Source organism: Sturnus vulgaris, chromosome W (genome assembly GCF_052056855.1).
Source record: "Sturnus vulgaris isolate bStuVul1 chromosome W, bStuVul1.hap1, whole genome shotgun sequence".
In the NCBI taxonomy this organism is placed as follows: domain Eukaryota; kingdom Metazoa; phylum Chordata; class Aves; order Passeriformes; family Sturnidae; genus Sturnus; species Sturnus vulgaris.
This window is the reverse complement of record NC_142282.1, coordinates 44,442,176-44,456,720: the sequence shown is the minus strand read 5'-3', so window position 1 is coordinate 44,456,720 and position 14,545 is coordinate 44,442,176. Positions and strand designations below refer to the sequence as shown.

The window sequence follows — 14,545 nt, the reverse complement described above, 5'->3', positions numbered from 1 at the left end:
TTGGGTACCTGCCAGATGTGTTCGTCCTGCACGGGACCACAGACAGCGTCCCCCTAAGAGCTCCTCAATGGATGTGGGGTAGCCAGATGCAGAAGGACAGCATCCTCCTGAGAGCTCCTCGACAGATGTGGAGGAGCAAGATGCAGAAGGATAAATGGGACAACTCACTCACCTACCTCACAGAGTTATAAGACACTGAAATAACAGAGTTGTTTGTTTACAAAATGTTTTACTGTTTACAAATTGTCTTGTTAAGTTGGAATTTTGCACAGTTCTAAAACTGAATGTTATATTAAGTTATAATTTCAAAAGAAAAGTTTAAAGTTTTATGGTTATAAAGTTAAGTTATATTTCTGTGTTAAACAGTTAAATTGTTATATGTGAAGCCAAAAGTGCTAAATTCACCTGACTGCCCCTGAACAAAAGCACTGCAGCTTCTGGTATGTGGAACTCATCACTATCCAAAAAAGCCAAATTTATTAAGCTAGGTAAAACCCCATTCCAATTGAATTTATGCTGTCAATGCCATCTTGAATGCAAAAGGGCCCTTGCAAGCAAGATTGCAGAGAACAAGCTACACATTTGTGTTTCAAAATTTTTCTTCAAATTAATAAAAAAGAAACGGGGAATTGTCACAGTGCAAGCTGGCTTGTGCTGCGCGGTTAACCTAACCACGGACAGGAGAGGCAGCCAGGCTTAAAAGGCAGGCCCCCAAAGAACAGAGATAGGACAGAATTGGAGACAGACAAGGATTTAAACCAATGTGTTCCAGCCCTGGCTGAAGAGAGCTATTGGTCAGAGGGCTGGGCAGCCTGATCTGTGAACCAATCACAGGCGCTTACCCGGGAACATTGACAGGGGTATATAAAGCGAGGTCAGAACTGAATAAAGGCTTTTTGTCACATGGATTACAGAGCGTAGCATCTTCTGTCCCAGATACTGCGCCGTCACACTCAACAAGCGGCCCCTCCCCCAGCTGGTTAGGGAAAGAAATTTCCTCAGAGAAAAGTGGAAAAAACCTGTTTATTCAACAGGCACAGCACTGCCCAGCACAACCCCCCCCCCCCCCCCCCCCCCCCAATACCGAACAACAAAACCTCTCACTGCTCTGAAGAGATGACAAATTCAGAAAGTCTCTCTCCTGTGGGTGGTAGCTCAGCTCAGTCTGTTCTCAGTCCCTCCAGCGCTGGAAAATGCTGCTGCCCAGGCCAGGCCCTGGTGGGCCGCAGGTGCAAGCTCCTGGTGCTCCCCCGGGTCCCCAGTCCAAGGCAGGTTCAAATAATTCCAGGAAAAAAAAGGAAAAAACTTTCCGGGCAACTTCTCTACTTCACTTAGTCAGAAACTAACAAAAAGCAAAGGAGAGCTTTCTCCACTGTCCACCACAGTGACACAGTCCAGGAGGACGAGACAATGGAACCCCTATCTCTGTGTTTTGAAAACAACTGCTTCAGACATTCCACTGCTTCTCCTCCCCCCTCCTTCACTCTCTAATCTAGCCTTAAAGGTACAAAACTTATTTCTGGGCTAAACAGACAAATGTAGATACAATTCAACATGACAAAGTCACCCCAGGACATGGCTACATTTGGAGGCCTCCACCAAGCAACATTTGGAGGTTCACCGAGTGCTTGATCTAGAGGACCTCTGCCGACAAGGGCACCGAAGAATTCGGGGCCCGAAGCCTTCCCAACCGGGGCAGACCCAGCGAGGCTGTCGATAACTGGGGCTGCGCTCAGAGCTGAGCTTTGTGTAGCCAGAGCCGTGCCAGGAGCAGGCTGGAATACCCAGAAAACCAGGATACCGGACCCTGGGGCTAGGACCGGACCCGTGACGACGGCCGGGACCGAGAGAGCCATCTGGGAAGATCGTGGACCCTTACACGACTGCAGCGGGACGCGACATCCCACGGAATTCGTCGGCTGTGCCTCCATCACAGAGGTAACAGGAGCACTTTTGCCCCAGAGCACTTCTTAGCTCGCTTTAGGCAGCAGAAACCCCAGGATTACTCCTGGGAGGACCAGGTTTCTCTTTAAATATAGGAATTCAACATTCTAAACAGCAGGACACGGTGCTCTCAACTCTGAGAGACATTTTAATTGATTTAGACTGCACCGGAACTTTTACCTCTCCCAATCTCCCCATCTGCGTCCCGGGGAGACATGGTTTTCCACCGCGGGAAGCGCGGGGCCCTCTACCTGCTAGGGTCTCACGGCCACCCGTGCGGGCTGTGCTAGCGCAAGTCCGGGCTCTCGTTGTGAGCAAGATCGCAGAGTCCAGGCACGCAGAAATGCAGGCTGATCCCTCTTCGCCTGCCCCCGCTGCGAGTGATCGAGACGGCTGCGTGGTGGTCCCTGCCTCTCCAGGGGCCCCGCGGAGCCCAGCGGGGGGCGGTAATCTATCCGCTCGTCCCCCACCTTCCCCAAACCAAGGAGGGGGCCACGACTGCTGCTCTCCCCCAGCCGCGCTTCAAGGGGCATCCATTCCCCCCCTTCACGGGATGAGGCAGCCGAGCCGTTTTCACAGCTCCGGCTCCCTGCTCACGTGTCCCCCTTGCCCGCGGAGGCAGTTTTTTCAAGTGGCATGGTCACTCGATTCATGGCCGTGATCACAGAACAAGTTATGCAAGCTGTAAATAAGAAACTAGAAGTTTTAACAGCCACTGAACTCCGCGCAGCAGTGCCCGTGACGCTTCCAGGCACCGCGAGCGATAAGTTGGCAGCGCGTGGGGACTGCGCGTCCCCAGCAGCTGTGCCCGCTTTTGCTGCGCATGCACCAGTGGCTGGCGGCTCGGCGTCGCCGGCTCGGGCCAGTCCCGGCGCCCCCACCACCGCTGCTGCAGTGGGGCTGCCGGCAGCTGACCCGCCCTTTCTGTCCTTTCTGTCCTTTCCCGGCCCGGGCCCGGGCCTCCCCTCCTTCGCTGGGTCCCGGGCGGGGAGCGCTGCGATCGCCGTAGCGGCTGACGCGCCCACCGCCGCCCTCCCGCCACTGACACCGTTGGCTGCTGCTGGGCAGCCACGAGCTCGCCATGAGCTGCTCCAACTCAGCAGCCCCCCCGAGTCTCTCACGGGGCGCGCAGCCTCACGGCCAGCGCCTGCGGGGGGTGCCCTGCCCTCTGGGGCCGGGCTTCCCGATGCTCGGGGGGAGATGCGGCCGCCCCCCCAGCCCAAGGGGCGGTGGTAACTCCCGCCTCCCCTGCCGGGCCAACGCCCTCCCTCTCAGAGAGAGGGGTGGTGCTGGCCCGCCCTTTGACGATGACTTCAGAACCCGACCTGTCTGCTGCTGAAAGGGGGAAGCGGGCACCCTTCCCGAGCCCGGGGATGGTGCCAGCTCCTCCCTTCTCCCTGGTGTCAGAGCCTAGCTCCTTTGTGGGGCCTGGGTCTCTGCCTCTTTTCTCTGCTCTGGCAGAGGAAAGGCTGTTTTCTCTTTCCCCCTCAGCCTCATCATTCATTCGCCAAGAAGAGATGATTTTTACCTCGGATTTGCTGACCCCAGCACCGATCTCATCGACCAGAAGAGACCTGTCTGCCTGTCCGGTCTCAGGAGGACTTCTCCCACCTATCCACCGTGCTGCATCGCTCCATCCCTGTGCTGACAGCAGCAACAACCCTGTTCTCGTTTCGAAAGGGGCAGGGGCTGTGTCTCGGTCCATTCTTGGGGTGGGCATGGGGAGAGGGAATTCTCAGGCAGATGTTTCTGTGATTGAGTCAATTTCTGCAGAATTCCTGACAAATTGCATGGATGACAGTCAAATGGGAGAAGCACAGGTTTTTCCTATGGTTGCTGCTGTCTCAAATGCAGAACAGAAAAATTCTGTTGCTGTTTCCAAGGCAGAACAGAGAAATTGGAAAAAGAGAAAAAAGAGATCAAAATAATCCTGTTCTTGTGAATCACCTTTGCCTCATTACAGGCTTTGGATGAGACACGTCTGGATCCTTGCTGTAACCTGCAAGAAATGCTCACTCTGTCCTTGACCAGGAGATGCAGAATGTGGTCACTGTTCAGTTTCCATGCTGCACAACAAACCAAACACCAAAGGGATGATCCCTCTACATGTGGAGAATGGACATTCATCTGTTCATTGAACTGTTGATATGTGTTTAGGTGAAATGATAGCAGTTTTCACAATTGTATTAGTATAATCACTTAGTGGTGAATTGTCCACTGTTGTACTTCACTTGGTGATGGGATTTGGGCAGAGAAAAGACACCAAACCCTTGGCACTCAAATATCCTCAGGTCTTTGGGTTGTGTTTGCTTTTCCTGGCCCTGCTGGGGAGCACAAACACTTCTCTCTTCCTTTTTTAATATATTTCAGAAGGGGGACCTGTTGGGACACATACTGAGAAAGTAAGAAAATTACAGCCTGAAAAATATTCCAGGCTGGAGCTTTTCAGCTCTGTTCCCAGCCCATAAGCTGGTCCAGCTCAAGGCTAGGGAGAATTTCTCCCAGGGTGATAATTTGGTCAAAAATAAAAAGGAATGAAAAACAAAGATAGAACACCTGTTGTGGTGCGTGACCAGGCCCTGGGAATGTGGTGTCTTCTCTCTGAACCAATCACCTTTTTTCTACTCTTGGAATTGCGAGCCATGCTATAAAACCAAGTATGTTTCTGAATAAACTTGTGTCTTTCTTCTTGTCATGAAAGATGACCATGTAGCTGTGCATCTTATTTCCGCCACACTTAAAGGGTTAAAACCCCTTTCCACGGCTACAGATTTTACATGCCACATTAGCTGTAGCTTTGACAGTGGGAACAGCTTCCCACCCAATGAGTTAGATGGTCTGATATTACCAATAAAAATTTCAACCTCTGTACTTGGGGAAGTTCAGTGAAGTCGACTTGGATACTTTGAAATGGTCAAAGAGCTAGCCCGTGGCCTCCTCATGTTTTTTTCTCATTAACTTTTTATTTACCTTTTGGCAAATTATACATTTTTCGGTTATTGTTTTGCCAATCCAAAAACCCTAATACACCCATAATTCCTTAGAAAGTGATCACAGAGAGCTTGAGTACCCCAATGAGTTTTTTCATGCATGTCTTTAATATTTTCCTAGTAAGTGGCTTAAGTAACTGCCTTCCATCAGGAAGTTTCCATTTTCCAGACTGATCTTGCTCTCCCCTTATCCTCCTTAATTCCTTCTGTTCTGTTTCACTGAACTTTGGAATTTCCAATTCTTCTTCCTCTGGGGTCAAAAATAACATAACCCTTTTAATTCCTTTTTCGACTGCATCTCTAGCCTCTTGATCTGTCAAATTATTTCCCCTTATTTCTGAGGTCATTCCTTTCTGCTATCTTTTAACATGTACTACAGCTATTTCTTCAGGCAATTTTAATGATTCTAAAACCTCTAATATAAGTCCCTCATGTATCAATCCCTTTCCTTTTGAATTGAGTAACCCCCTTTCTTCCCAAATTTTTCCAAAAGTGTGTACTACCCCAAAGATGTACTTTGAGTCAGTATATATGGTTCCTTTCTTATGTGCTAAATATTCCAATGGTTTTTTTAGAGCATATAATTCCAAGTTTGAGCCAACCAGTTTGAAAGTAATTTTCCTTTATCAATGGTTTGCATATTTTTCCCATCAACCAAAGCATATCCTGACATTCATTTTCCTTGTAAGCATCTGGAGGAACCATCAACATATATTTTTTCCCTTTCTAAGAGGGCTTGTTCTATGAGGTCTTCTCGAACCTTAGTTTGGTATTGTATAATTTCTAAACAATTATGTGTTAAATTACTTTTTGGTTCCCCATATGAAAATTGGGCCAGATTTAAACTTTTGTTTGTTTCTAGTGTCAAATCATCACTGTCTATCAGAACTCCTTCATATTTTAACATCCTGGAGTCTGTTAACCATTTTTCAGCATTTTGGACTGAATGAGGTGTAAACACAATTAGTTTACTTCCAAAAGTAAGTTTACGGCTCTCTTCTACCAGGATTGCAGTAGCTGCTATGGCTTGAATGCATACTGGCCAGTCATGGCTCACTGGATCTAATAATTTTGACAAATAAGCTACTGGTCTCTTCATTCCTCCCCACTCCTGAACTAAAACTCCATGAGCTACTCTACTTTCTACATCCATATAAAGATGAAAAGGTTTTTCTAATGAGGGTAAGCTTAAAGCTAGTACTGAGGCTAGTTTTAACTTTAATTCTTCTAATTTACTATCATCATCTTTGGTCCAATTTATGTCATCCCCTTCTATCAATTTTCCATACAAGAATTTTACTGCCTGTATTTATCCTTCAATCCATAGTCTACAATATCCCAATAATCAGAGCAACCTTCTAACTTCCTTTTTTGAAGAGGGAGGGGGAAGAGATAAAATCCCTGCAATTCTCTCGGGGTTCAGCTTTCGACTACCTTTGCTTATTAAGTGTCTGTCTTGGTTTGAAAGACAGGTATTTGCTAAGAAAAGGCAAGAACCCCTTTCCTGAGTTGGAGAGTGCAACCCCCTCCCTTCCAATTATTATAGTTTGGAATCAGAGGCTTTCAGGCAGAAGATATGGGGATAGGAATAACAGTTCTTTACTGATATCTAACAAGGCAAACAGCAGAAACAACAGCTATAAAAACTGACAACAAAACAGAACAGTATAGCTCAGTTCCAGTCCCTTTTTGCCCCTAGACTCCCTCTCCCTGTGCTCAGTTACCGGTGCTGTGGGCAGGGCAGGACCCGCGCAGTCGAAGAGGGCTGGAGTGATGACGGCGGCCCAGGTGTGAGAGGGATGGAGGAGCAACTCCCTCCTCACGGTGTCTGTTGTGGTGCTCGGCAGAGTGTCCGGAGCTAGTAGGATGAAGTGGGAAAGTAGCAGAGCGATGTCCGATGGCAGGGAACGTGGCTCCAGGCATTGGGATTGGGGGAAGGATGCTAGGTAGGAGCACCGGCCATCTTCCTTCGACTCCATGAGCAACTGAGAGAGCGAGAGATCCCAGGCCCCTGTCCCACCTTTCCTTTTCCGGTATATCCCCCTGTTTCCCACCCCCCTGCGAGAGAAAACTATTGCTATTAAGGTGTAGCCACAAATACTTAGCATAACAATGGGAAAAATTCCACAGAAAGAAAAGGGAACAATTCAACCCCCAACAGTGTCCAAGATATTTTATTTCTGATTCTACAAATTGCAATTTCCCTTTTGACACTCTTAATCCTTTCCCCCAAGAAAATTCAAAAGTTTTATAGTAGGCTCCCTAACTTCAGTTTCCCCTGATAATAAAAGACCATCCACATATTGGGTAATTTGTACTCCAGGCGGAGTGGGAAAAGTTTGTAAAATTGCTTCTAAAGCTTGTCCAAATAACTTTGGAGACTCGGTAAACCCCTGTGGTAATTTTGTCCATCTTAGTGGCTGCTTTCTCCCATTCAAAGGCAAAAATATTTTGGCTCTCCTCTGCTAATGGACACGCCCAGAAAGCATCTTTAAGATCCACCACACTGAACCACTGATGCTGGTGTGGAACCTTACTTAAAAGAGTATAAGTGTTGGGTACCACTGGGTACCGAGTCCAAGTTCTCTTGTTAACCTCCTGCAAAACTTGTACTAATCTATACTTCCCATCAGGCTTTGTTACTGAGAGTATAGGGGTATTATGGGGAGACATGCAGGGTTCCAATGTCCTATCCTTTATCAATTCTATTACTGACTTTAACCCTTCTCTTCCTTCTAAGGATATAGGGTACTGGCGCACACGTATGGGGCATACTTCTCTCTCAATTGTCATTCTTATGGGATCAATATTCAGCCCTCCCCTATTCCCTTCCCCAGCCCAAACTTCTTTGTTAATCTTATCTTCATCTTCTTGGCTGAGTTTTAACACTTTAGCCATCATTTTTCACTCTTCTGGTATAACCCCTATCCCTAATTGCATTTGCAAGTCTCTCCCTAATAAATTGTTACCTGCCCCAGGAACTAATAAAACATCTCCCATCCATATTCTAGTTTCCCCTTCAATTACAACATCTTTAATTACAGGAACTGCAAAACCTTCTTTTGCTCCTGTTTCTTTTACAGTGTCCTTACTCATATTACAACCCTTGGGAATATTCACCAGACAAATCCTCTCTGCCCCTGTATCTACAACAAATTCTAATTCTTCTTCTTGGGCGCCCACTTTTAAGGTTATCAAAGGATCCAGATGGTATTTATGCCCCAGAAAATAGAGCCTATGACTTTCCGATTCTTATTCTGGGTGCATCTCTTGGAATATTTTTGGTCCTTTTTTAGGTGAGCGCGTTTCTTTTTATAGTGTCCCTCTTCCCCACAATGAAAGTAGGCATTTCATTGGGGGTTGAATTTTTCCCTTTTCTTTCTGTGGAATTTTTCCCATTGTTATGCTAAGTATTTGGGGGCTACACCCAGAAGTTCAAATAGCTAAGGTAATAGTTTCTCTCGAAGAGCAGAGGAGAGGGGGAACATCAGAAAAGAAGAGGTGGGGTAGGGGCCTGCTCGCTTGCTCGTCTGGCTTGGAGAAGGACGATCTCTAGAAACTCCGCTCTGCCATCCCAACACGGGGGAGCTGCCTTCCTTGGCTGTGGGATCCCACAACCTCCCTGCTCGGACTCTCTCTCTCTCTTGCATCTCCTGCCATTCTCAGACATCCTTTTGGAGCATTGGGATCCTTGAGCAGCATCTCCCCTCCACTCTTCCCATCTGGGACACAGACGCCATTCACCACAGCGCCCCTCCAGACAAGTGGGATCACTGCATCTCCTCCCTGCTCACCGAGAGCTGGCAGGCAGTGCCAGAATGGAAACTGCACCACAGAGGAAAGGTGTCCACAACCGAGAGAACTGTTTACTGGGTTTTCTGCTCTGTTTTTGTTTATCTCGCAGTTATTGTTGTTGTGTTTTGTTTCCCTTGTTACATATATATATATATATCAGTAAAGAACTGTTATTCCTACCCCCATACTTGTGCCTGAGAGCCCTTTAATTTCAAAATCATAGTAAAGTGAAGGGAAGGGGATTTATACTCTCCTTTTCAAAATGAGGCCTCTGTGGCTTTTAGCAAACACCTGTCTTTCAAACCAAGACAGATTTTGGCACCCAACGTGGGGCATTTCCTGAGGGCATTGAGAGAGGGGCAGAAAAGGACTAACAGTTCTTCAGTTACCTAAGTTGGTGTTAGGTGGAACTATGTTGCCCAACTTAGCCTGGTTTGGCCTCCATCTAGTCACTGCTATATCTCTTCCATTTGCAAGCCCTTTTTTGAAGATGAGTCTCATAACCAAGCCTACTGTGGCTATTATCCAGTTTATTTTGTGGGTTGATCAGTTGAGGAATTCTTAGATTTTTAATTTTCTCTGGAAGAGGGCCACATGGAATCAGAGTTATGGCACTCTAAGTGTGTGTTCTTGGAGTTACTTCGCTAATGAAACTGTACTAACTGTGAGGAAGTGACAGCAGGCAAAATTTTCTCCCAACCTATCACAAGGTTTTTGAAGTCCACCCCACCAGTGTTCAAGGGGTTCAAATTCGCTCTAAATACTAATGATATTATACTGTGGCTGATGTTGCTGATATCCCTGTTAAAGCTGTTCCATCTAACATTAAGAGATAAGGGGAGATTGACTTGGATAACAACACTGATACCTACCCCAGAAAATAGTGATGCTGCCCCAGAGCCTGACCCTGTTCCAGAGACTAGGGATGATACTCCAGAGCCTGCCCCTGCCCCAGAGCCTGCCCCTGCCCCAGAGCCCACCTCAGAAAGTGTGTTGGTTTGAAAGTAAAACCAGTGCGAGACTCCAAGTCAGTAATAGAATTTAATAGGAGAAAAGAGAAAAAATAAAATACATGCAATAATATAAAAGAAACAACCACCAACACAGTTAGAAATACAACCTGACACCCTGTCAGTCAGGATGTTGGTAGCAGTCCGTATAAATGGTGGCTGCAGTCCACCTGGATGACGGATGTGGATCTGTTGAAGCAGTGCTCCTGTAGAAGGTGCAGTTTTCCTCCGAAGATCCAGCAATGATGTGAAAAGGTCCGACTTTCCTCTGGGATCCAGTAGAAAGGTCTGCCCTCGGGTCCCAAACCCCAGTTTTTTATCTAGGTAGGAAAGGCTTGGCTCCTGCCCCTGGTTGGGGCATCTCCCAATGGGATGATGTAATCTTATCAGTCACACAATAGGACTTAATGGCCCATTAACGGAATATATCTTCTGGAGGAAGGATGGGTTGTGAATAGATAACAATGATCATCCCCCTGATCTTATCAGATGGCACATCAGCAGAGGATATCTCCCACAGAGATAAGGATCACCACCCCTCCCACATTTTAACAGATGGTGATAGAATACACATTTTTGCATTGTACCCCAGGACAGAAAGGAACCACCCAGTGTGGGTGGGGGTTCTAGAGAAGGAAATAGGCCAGATGCTGAAGGAGTAGCTTTCCCCAGCTGGTGAGAAACCCTGCCCCTGCCTTAAAGAGGGAGACTCTGATGGTGCAGCAGTGGAACCCAGAGACGTTACATCTGTCCAGGCTCCAGCTGAACTGCAAGAGCACTCACAGCCAGCAGCAGTTGCCCCTTTGGAAACTAGGAATTCCAAGATGAAAACAAGGCACCTAGATAATAAAGGTCAGGAAGGGGGCCCCTCACAACCAGCAGGGGAGCCAGAAGTTGAGATCATCACTGAGTCCCTGTCATACGAGAGTCTCTGTAACCTGCGAAAAGACATTGTATGACGGAGCCGTGAGGCTTTTAGAACCTGGTTACTGCGGGTCTGGGACCTTATGGGTACAGGTGTGCAACTGGATGGTACCGAGGCAAGGAATTTGGGAGCCTTGACCCAGGACTCAGGTGTGGACCAGGTATTTGTAAGGGAGCCAGGCCTCCTTTCCCTCTGCGAGCGACTTTTAATGAGTGTGAGAGAGAGGTTTGTCCACAGAGAGAGAATTCAGGAGCACCACCAGAGAATGCGTTGGAATACCCTTGAGGAAGGGATCCAACAGCTGAGAGAAGTGGCAGTACTGGAGGTGCTCTTTGGGAGGGATGGACAGCATGACAATGACCCTGACAAGGTCAGGTGCACAGGGCAGATGTTGTGGAATATGGCAAACCTGGGCCCATCTCAATATACCCCCTTTATTGCAATGATTAATGCTGATACCAACCAAGTGACAGTGGGTTCTGTTGCCAACAGGCTCAGAAATTTTGAGAGTATGATGGCTGACCCGGTGCAGGCTCATGCCTCTGCTGTGGTTAAGGAAATCAAAGAGGAGTTTAAGGAGGAGATGAAGGAGATAAGGGAAGAGGTGAGGAAGATCTGTGCAGCACCAGTGCGAGTCATGGACCCCAAAATTAGAGCCCAACACCTCACAGCTAGGGAGAGAGGGTACACCCTACTAGCTGACTTGTGGTTCTTTCTGCGTGACCACGGGGAAGATATGAGAAGGTGGGATGGGAAACCCACTTCTGTTCTAGCAGCAGAGTGCACGCCTCAGTTTGCTTTCACATGGAGGGGTGTGCAGTACACCTAAAACCGACTGCCCCAGGGGTGGAAACACAGTCCCACCATCTGTCATGGATTGATCCAGGCTACACTGGAGAAGGGTGGAGCTCCAGAACATCTGCAGTACATTGATGACATCATTGTGTGGGGGGACACAGCAATGGAGGTATTTCAGAAAGGAGAAAAGATCATTGAGATTCTGCTGGGAGCCGGCTTCGCCATTAAAAATAGCAAAGTCAAAGGACCTGCCAGAGAGATCCAGTTCCTGGGAGTAAAGTGGCAAGATGGACAGTGCCAGATTCCCAGTGAGGTCATCAATAAGATCACTGCAATGTCTCCACCAACCAGCAAGAAGGAAACACAAGCTTTCCTAGGTGCCATAGGCTTTTTGAGGATGCACATTCCTGAGTACAGCCAGATTGTGAGCCCTCTTTACCTGGTCACCTGCAAGAAGAACGATTTCCACTAGGGCCCTGAGCAACAGCAAGCCTTTGCTTAGATCAGGCAGGAGATCGCTCATGCAGTAGCCCTTGGCCCAGTCAGGACAGGACCAGAAGTGAGGAACATGCTCTACTCTGCAGCCGGGAACCATGGTCCGTCCTGGAGCCTTTGCCAAAAGATGCCTGGTGAAACGCGAGGCCGATTACTGGGATTCTGGATTCGAAGTTACAGAGGGTCGGAGGCCAACTACACTCCAACGGCGAAGGAGATCTTGGCTGCCTATGAAGGAGTTCAAGCTCCCTCAGAGGTGCTTGGCACAGAAACACAACTCCTCCTGGCACCCTGACTACCAGTGCTGCTGTGGATGTTTAAAGGAAAGGTTCCCTCAAGCCACCATGCCACGGACGCCGCATGGAGCAAATGGATTGCCCTCATCACACAACGAGTCCATATTGGAAACCCGAATCACCCTGGGATTTTGGAGATAATTTCCAACTGGCTGAAAGGTGAAAGCTTTGGCCTTGCCGACGAAGAGGAACAGGAACAAGTGACCCGGGCCGAAGAAGCCCCACCTTATAACCAACTGCCAGCAGATGAAACACACTGTGCTCTTTTCTCCGATGGTTCTTGCCACATCGTGGGGATGAACCAGAAGTGGAAAGCAGCTGTATGGAGCCCCACATAACAGGTATTTGGGACAATGGCCCAAATATAAGTATGGAGAGGCCTGCCAGATTGATTACATCACACTGCCTCAAACCTGCCAAGGCAAGCGCTGTGTACTGACCATGGTGGAAGCCACCACTGGATGGTTGGAGACCTACCCTGTGCCTCATGCCACTGCTCGGAACACCATCCTGGGCCTGGAAAAACAAGTTCTTTGGAGGCATGATACCCCTGAGAGAATTGAGTCAGACAATGGGACTCATTTCAAGAACAGCCTTATAAACACCTGGGCTAGAGAACATGGTATTGAGTGGGTGTACCATATCCCCTACCATGCACCAGCTGCAGGGAAAGTTGAACGGTGCAATGGCCTGCTTAAAACCACCTTGAAGGCACTAGGTGGGGGAACTTTGAAGAACTGGGAGATTAATCTACCAAAGGCCACATGGTTAGTGAAGACCCCAGGTTCCACTAATCGAACAGGCCCTGCCCAATCTAAGCCCTTGGGAATACCAGATGGAGATAAGGTTCCAGTGGTAAACATGAGAGGTATGCTAGGAAAAACTGTTTGGGTGAATCCTGCCTCCAGCAAAGACAATCCCATCCGTGGAGTTGTATTCGCTCAGGGACCAGGTTGCACCTGGTGGGTGATGCAAAAGGATGGAGAGACCTGATGCATACCCGAAGGAGACCTTGTTTTAGAGTGAAATACCTATGGTACTGTGCTTATATCTGTAATTGCATGTATGTATACAATTTAACGGTTTTAATTTGATGTAGCATATTAGTATGGAAAAAATTCAGGGGTGGATAATGTTGGGGGTTGAATTGTTCCTTTTTCTTTCTGTGGAATTTTTCCCATTATTACGCTAAGTATTTGGAGCTACACCGAGAAGCTCAGATAGCTAAGGTAATATTTTCCCTAGGTGGAGGAGAGGGGGAACATCGGAAAAGAAGAGGTGGGGTAGGGGCCTGCTCTTTCTCGGGCTCTTGCTCTCTCGCTCGTCTGGCTCGGAGAAGGACTGTCGCTACATACTCCACTCTGCCATCCCGACACGGGGGAGCTGCTTTCCTTGGCCATGGGATTCTGCAACCTCCCTTCTTGGACGGTCTCTCTGTCTCCTTCATCTCCTGCCGACCTCAGACATCTTTTTAGAGCATCGAGATCTTTGAGCAGCCTCTCCCTCCTCTGTTCCCATCTGGGACCCAGACATCATTCACCGCAGCGCCCCTCCAGACAGGTGGGATCACCGCATCTCCTCCCTGCTCGCCGAGACCTGGCACGCAGTGCCAGAACTGTAACTGCACCACAGAGAGAAGGTGTCCACAACCAAGAGAACTGTTTACAGGATATTCTGCTCCGTTCTTGTTTTTCTCACAGTTATTTTTGTTGTGTTTTGTTTCCCTTGTAACATATATATATATGTTTTGAAAGACAGGTATCTGCCAAAAGAGACAAGGGTCTCTTTTTTTTGAAAAGGTGAGTATAATCCCCCCCTTTCCATTCACTTTACTATCATTTTGAAATTAAACGGCTCTCAGGTGAAGATATGAGGGTAGGAATAACAGTTCTTTACTGATATATATATATATAGCAAGACACACAAAACATGCTAAGCACATGCTCAGCAGAAGTGGGCACAGCTACTGGGGATGCGCAATCCCTGCGCACTGCTAACCTTTCGCTCGTAGTGCCCGGAAGTGTCTTGGGCACTGCTGGGGCCGAGTTGAGTGACTGTTAAAACTTCTAGTTTCTTATTTACTGCTTGCATAACTTGTTCTGTGATCAGGGCCATGAATTGAGCGACCATGCCACTTGAAAAACATTGTGCCTCCGCAGGCCAGGGGGACACGTGAGCAGGGAGAAGGCACTGTGAAAACGGCTCGGCTGCCTCATCTCGTGAAGGGGGTAGAATGGATGCCCCTTGAAGGGCTGTGAGCTCTCAGACCAGCGGGGAAAAGAGACCAGCATA

At 48.0% G+C, this 14,545-nt stretch overlaps 1 long non-coding RNA gene across 1 annotated transcript; it reads left to right on the top strand.

Annotated features, from left to right (window-relative positions):
• The first annotated feature begins 1,529 nt into the window (after positions 1–1,529).
• LOC148220217 (uncharacterized) lies at positions 1,530–4,644 on the top strand. Its single transcript, XR_015798893.1, has 2 exons — positions 1,530–1,938; positions 3,436–4,644. It is a non-coding gene; the product is annotated as an uncharacterized LOC148220217 (long non-coding RNA).
• Positions 4,645–14,545: the final 9,901 nt, after the last annotated feature.